Genomic DNA, 6,489 nt, shown 5'->3' with positions numbered 1-6,489 from the left:
CAGTCAGATTTCTTTATCTCTCTGCTGATACACAATAGCACTTACCAGTTTTAGAGTTTGATAAATCGACAAAATCCTGAGTAGATGAGCAAATTTATACTATGTAGATTAGCTCACTGATGCTTGTATCAATTTATTTAAATTTATTTTTAAAAATCCCAACCAAATAACCTTAATTAAACCATATAAACACAAACTTCGGTGATAATGTTTCATGTTCAATTTTCCTAATAGCTTTGAGTAAGTAAGGTTATGTATGATTCAGCTTGGGTAGCTATCTGCCTACTGCAGATTTTAGTAACTAAATGTAATATCCAGGCCAAGGATCACCATAACTTGCTGAAAATACAGAAAAATGTTACAGATTGTATTTGATTGCTTTTTGATATTGATTGGAAGGCAAAAAAATGCATGGAATCTATATTTCTGGTAAATTTGTGCACATATGACAACTAACAGACAAGTTAAGTCTTACTTTAGAATGTGCCATTTGAGATTTATTGTGTTCCTCAGAGTTGAAGAAAAGATTGTTCTAGGAAAATGCAAATCTGGATAGGAAAATGCAAATCTGGAATTGGGGTTTGAAGTGATACTAGTATTTGTTCCTGCTGAAATGGAAGGTAGGCTTTAAGATCTAGAAGAGACAGGATTAGTAATAGTTTTTACTACATCTGGATTGGAAAGACCTTGTAAAAGTGTATTTTGGGAAAGTATTTGAGACACTATATTAAAATTAGACCTGATAAAATTTTCAGTCAGAGAGTACTGATTACTTTTTTTACTGAAAAATATGTGGGCTCCTTCAGAATACATTTTCTTTGTTAAGTATAACATTTTAAAATGAAAATCTGATTTGAAAAGAAATTACTGAAATAGTTCAAAACTTCATACTAAAATTGAAATGTTTTTAAGCTGTTAAATGAGATGCTTAAATTTCTTTTCATTTTTTTTAATATCTTACTGCTATCTTTTTTTCCTCAGTTAAAGAGAAGACTTAAATTGTATTTTTCTTGAGATGGAAAAATCATTTTCAGTGTCACTCTAAATAAGATCAGTCAAATGACATCTCACTGTTTGAGAAAATTGCTTAATTGAATGAAGCACCACAGGTGTAGAGAACATAAGTAGGGAAATGACAGGTATCATGCCATGTAGAATTTGGACATAATCTATCAGTAAGATTGTGTTTGCTCTGCTGCAAGCAACAATAATTTTCATGCATAATCATAGACCTTTACTTTCTATTTTAATTACTTCTCTCTGTCTTGCATCTAGTAAAGGAGATACAATCTATGGAGTGAAAGATGTAGGAGAGAATTGTAACCTATTTCTTAGAAATAGGTTAAAAGCAAATGAGTTAAAATATCTTCCCTCTGAAAGTGTTGCTGGTATGACAGTGATAATCATTCTGAGTGCTGGAATAAGAGAAACAATATATATATGGGATTATTTTTCACACAAATAATCTGTGGCTATATAGGAAAGTAAGTCTGTCAATGTACAGGATTCTGGAAGATAATAGATTAGAATAACAATTTAAAATAATATTGGTTAACCTGCTTAATTTCTGCATCTGTTAGGATGCAGAAAGTCTCCTTTCAAAAACTGAGTCTGTATCTCTCAGGACATCCACCAGCTACCTAGAACCACAGCTTGACCTCTTTCTCTACATATTTGAGTGGTACTGGAAGCAAAAACTTATTTTTTGTATGTTTCCACAGAATCATGTATTTACTTTGGTGAAACTGAAATCATAGATTCATAGATCACAGACAGATGTAGTTGTGGAACTTTTTTATGAAAAGGCATATAAAAGTCCAGAAATTGGCAATTGTAGCATATTCAGAGGAGAATAAACAAGAAATGTGGAATGTAAAGAAGTTAAAAGAGGATCAAATGCAAAAATCAACTGCTTGGAAGTGAGTACCTTTTAAAGTATTGCATTCCCTCTAATTGCCAAACTCTATGAAAGCTATTGGAAAATATCAGCATATACTCATTTAACAGAACTGATCAGAGTTGATTAGAATTACCTGGATTCAGCTTCCAGAAGTTTCTTGTTGCTAAGTGAATTTGTAGTCATAGATACATTTCTTACCTAGGTCAGCACTTCCATATTAATAAACAAGAAGTCGAGTAAGATTTTCCCTAGGAATAAATCACTGCCATCCACTGTTTATGGAAGCTTTTAGCAGATCAGCCCTAGAGTTACCTTTGTCCAGATATTTTTGTTTCTGTTAACTAGGATTACACTGAGTTAATCTGAAATTGTGTTATTCAAAACAGTACGGAAAGCACTTTTAAACTGCTTTGTGAAATAATTTAATGGCAGAATCTGGAAGAGAATGTTCTTATGCCACAATCTGTAAATTCATCCAAAAATTAAACTGTCTCCCTGCTTCTCTTTGCACCTTGACATATTAAATGAATGTGTAATTTACTTGATTGAAATCTTTTGCTTCAATAGTTAACTCCTGATTTGCTAAAAATAAAATACTTTAACACAGAGAGACATTTCAAACATCTGTGGAGGAAAATGAGCTTTATCTGTGCTCTGAAAAGTCTACAGATATCATGTATGTGGTACTGAATATATCCAGTGTGAGAGTCTGGTGGAAGTTAATCAGGGATATTTTCCTGTGAATTCACCTTCAGATGAGTGTCATCTCTTTTTTTAATTTACTTGGTTATTATATTATAACAATTGAATATTTGTTCCTTTTTATAAAACTTTATTATTGAGAAGCATACTGTATTTTTACCACATCCAGTAAATGCTAGACATCATTTAAATCAGCTAAATGCCGCTAAAACCCTATTGCACACCCTTGGCTCTTGCAGACACTAGCCTGTCTTTCAGCAGTGCCATCTCGTCTGCAATATCTAAGTCCAGGTTCTGATCTGATTGGAATCGTGTTAATTTGCACTGAACTCACCCAATTATCAACAGCTTTGAACTGTTAGCTTTGTTAATTGGATTGGTGATTTTACTGTATAAATCTGTGCCAGTGATAACTATTTGGCTGGATTTAAGAAATGGTTATAGACCAAGTGCAGCTGTGTAGAAAGTGACTGCAAAGACCTTGCCTTATGTGCAACTTCAGAACGCTTTCCTCAGTCTACTGGATGTATCAGAATACTCTCTGAAATAACACAGTTCTCATCAGGAAGTACCAAGAGTAAATTCTGGCCTGAAAGCATAAGCTTTAGGCAGAGTGAACCAGCATGGCAGCCTGGAAGCCTCTCCTTGGAGTAGTTTTTATTCTATCAGATGCTGTCTAGCTGGCTGCAGCGGCAACATTCTTGTAGCAAAATATTCTAACATGAAGATATTCTTTTTATTGACCTATCTTTGTGACAGGTACAGACATTTCAGGGAGAAAAGATATATCTTGTTTAGTCATGGTGTTGCCATTCTGAAGATGTTTCTGAAATTAGACCTAGCAAGTTGTATGGAGCATCTTAAAGGAAGTTTAAACCACAGCTATTATTTATATCAACATAAAGTAGTGGTGTAACCCCAAAGGAATGGCAATGTTTTATTTTAAGCAACCAGGCAGGACATGAGAGGCTGTCTGATATCACACGTTGGCATAAAAGTTGATGCTGAAGATCATGCCAGGGTTTGAAACTATGGATAGTGCCATGTCTAAAATGTGTTATCTTTTTTGAAACACACATAATTTTCTCCCTGCTTGGGGAATAATTGTCTGCTAATCACAGTAATTAAATGAATGACCAAAATTGGAAATCTGCTTTGACTTTCAAGCATTTGAGATGCTGAGGTATATCCAAGCAGTTTGGATACCAGCCTGCATTATGGTAGAACAGGTTTGGTTCATCCACTTCTTGAGGTTTCTTATGTTGTGACAGAGAAGACATACAGGTCCAGACCTACAAAGACTCTTGCTCCCATTTGTAGGAGGAGAAACTTTCTTTAAATAGCAGTTACCTCCTTAAAACCTTCCATGGTTCTGCACCTAGGTCCATACTCATTGGGAAAATAGTCTGGGAGAACTGCTGGGACTCCATTGTTCCAGAAGGTTTGTGAGGCTAAGTATAATTTATGTAAAGTCCTGAGCTACTACCAAGGAAAGAGATAAACAAAAGCTTACAAGTTTCTATAATACATTGCCCATGAAGACATCTTTGATACTAAAGCTGTAATATATTCATATCAAAAGGCTGCAATAAAAAACCCAGATGGACCAAAAAAATCCCTAAAAGAACAAACTTTAAAACTTTTGAGAAATGCTTTGGGTTTTTTTTCCTCAATGTAATTGTAGGAAAATAAAACCCTGTGTGTAGATAAGAGCCATTTGGCTCAAATAACCCCAACATTTGGTGGTATAAGCAAATTAGTATTGAAGGAATTCCAGACTGTTGTGATACATAGTTATGCAGAACAATAGTTCTTTGCTTTGTGTATGTGTGTCATTACATGATATTTTTCACACATTTCACTCACTTATTAATGTATTTTCTTAGCTTAATGCAACATATGATTTGCATTCAAATTATGTAGATCATAACCTAAACAATTACTTATTCACCTATATGTCAGAATCAAGCAGGAGTACTTTTCACTATTAAAAATAGTGAAATTCTGTTTTTCTGATTTTCTGATTTTCTGATTTTTTTTCAATGTGTGAACTTGAGCTTTCTGCTCTCTCACCAGGTGACATCTATTTTCCAAAGGACAGGAAGCACTGATGTGTTTTTGCCTCTTCTAAAAGTATTTCTGCTGCCTTTGGAAGGGAGCAATGTAGGTGACTAATTACTAGCAATTACCTGACTGGAGCCTAGGTTAAGGCCCATCAATTTGAGAGGTACGTATATTCATGAGATGTGTGATGCCCTTTGCCCCAGCATCACCCCTGGCTCGTTGAGGCAAATTCAGCATACTGGATCCATACTCTTTCTCAGGGGAAGGCAGGGAAAAAAATCTGCTTTTTTAAGCTGCTCATTCTGACTTGGGTTAGCCCTCCATTCAAGGCTGCACTATATAAGAGGCATGAGTATGGGTATGAAAACATCCAAGGTTAGATGTTGTAGTGCTCCATCTAAATCAGTTTGTAGAACAAGCATATAAGGTTTTTGATGGTACTAGACTGAGGAATCAAGTTCACCCCTTGTAGAACAAGACATATGGCGAAGGCAGCAGCAGGACCACAGTGTTGAAAATCACTGCCCTGCCAGTCTGTTTTAGCCTTGACCAAAGGCCAAGATTTTGATGATTCATTGTCAATATCTGTTCTACCTTCAGTTTTGACTAAAAGAAAAAAAAGAGGATGCTTTCCACTGTTTATGTTTTTAAATATTCTAGGCTAAATGTGCTGAGATGTGTGACCTCAGAAGTTAAAGTTATGCATGTATCATGTGTGTTTGGAACCTTATCTGGGAGTTTGCATATTTTTCAAAATGTATAGTGCTTGGGATGAAAAGAAAGTATGTTTAAACTTTTCAGTTTTGGGAGAAAGCCTAACTAAAATAGGAACATGTGTCCATTAATTAACTGGGTAATTGTAAGGATGGTTGTTGATTAGTGAATTTGGGAGTAGAGCTTTTAAAGGGAGATGTAGCTAGCAGACAGTTTGGGAATGGGCTCAGTGCTGGAGTCTCAAGCAGATAGGATGTCTCCTGAAAATGAAAATCAGGAAGGAAAATGCTAATGATTTTTTTCAGCCTGACTTTATATTTCTCACCTCTAGCCACCCCCTTGGACTATTCTGACCAAATGCTAAAAAACTCTGCCAGAGTAGGTCTTGTGTAATAAGTTCAATAAGGTGAGTTTAATCCAGCAGTTTAGATTTGGGACATACTTAGTTATTTCTTAGAAGCATTAGCTCAATTTTATTCAGATTTTCCATGGTTTTACTGCCAGGCAGTTTAACTGAAACTCAGTTTTCCCCTGTGTCTTATACTGCAGGAAAGAACCCAAAGCTGCCAGGAGTGCCTATGATGCTTTATGATGTTTTTTTTTTCAAATACTGATGTAATTCTTGCACAATATAGGTGTTCTAGTGTCACCTAGACTCTACAGTTACTATTATGCAGATGGCATACTGCTGGGAATGGAAATGGGAAAGCTAGTTGTTCAGAACTACATATTTGTAAGAGCAGTGTGTTAAGAATAGGAGCAGTGAGGGTGCTGAATCACAAGTGGTGAGGCTCATCTAGTGATGGCTGTGACACTTCCTGCTCCCAGCTGTCCTTTCCATCCCATGACGTGGGGTTTTCCACCCTCAGTGCAAAATGGTTCAGCTGTTCAATGCAGCAGCTGCTGAATTTCTTTAGTTTGCAGCCAAGCATATTAAGGTAAGCCCAAATAATTTTTGGCCTACCTTTAAACTAAACTAAATTAAAACTTAAACTGTTCTGCCAACAATAGTATTTCAGTTTTCCAACTGAGACACATTTACAACTGAAAAAAATCTTGGGGGAGTGGGAGAGATTACTTTTATCAGTGTCCTCAATGGACTCAAATTG

The sequence above is a fragment of the Taeniopygia guttata genome, chromosome 1 (genome assembly GCF_048771995.1).
Source record: "Taeniopygia guttata chromosome 1, bTaeGut7.mat, whole genome shotgun sequence".
Lineage (NCBI taxonomy): Eukaryota > Metazoa > Chordata > Aves > Passeriformes > Estrildidae > Taeniopygia > Taeniopygia guttata.
Note: the sequence above shows the minus strand (reverse complement) of the source record.